Source organism: Notothenia coriiceps, unplaced genomic scaffold (genome assembly GCF_000735185.1).
Source record: "Notothenia coriiceps isolate Sejong01 unplaced genomic scaffold, NC01 NC01_scaffold00033734, whole genome shotgun sequence".
NCBI classification, from domain to species: Eukaryota; Metazoa; Chordata; class Actinopteri; order Perciformes; family Nototheniidae; genus Notothenia; species Notothenia coriiceps.
In genome coordinates this window covers 6,635-6,964 of record NW_011366435.1, presented here as the reverse complement: position 1 = coordinate 6,964, position 330 = coordinate 6,635, and the positions used below count along the sequence as shown (strand labels likewise).

At 33.0% G+C, this 330-nt stretch overlaps 1 protein-coding gene across 1 annotated transcript in view; it reads left to right on the top strand.

Annotated features, from left to right (window-relative positions):
* The window catches only part of LOC104961777 (regulator of nonsense transcripts 2-like), a gene marked incomplete at its 3' end in the record, with an annotated part of 7,172 nt that overhangs the window by 1,105 nt on the left and 5,737 nt on the right, over nucleotides 1-330 (top strand). The gene's annotated exons all lie outside the window — the stretch shown is intronic.

The following is a 330-nucleotide window of genomic DNA, read 5'->3' as shown; positions in this document are numbered from 1 at the left end:
TTATCCATAATGCATGAAGTATCTGGGCTTATATCACTGCTGTAAATGTTAATGTGTATGGTGCATTTTAATGTTTATTTTTGCTAATTCTACCTCCTTTTATATATTTAAATATACAACGCATTTTCCAGGTGATTCAACAGGCTTTTTTTACACAAGATCTAAAAGAACAACAGTGGTTTTCACCGAACAGGAAGCGGATGAAACATTGTAATCTAAACAAAAAGTGTGCTAATATGTATCTATCATTTGTAGTGGAGTAGAAAGTTATCAGTTGGATGAAATAGAAATACTTAAAGGTCCCATGTCATGCTTTTCCGGTTATCACCC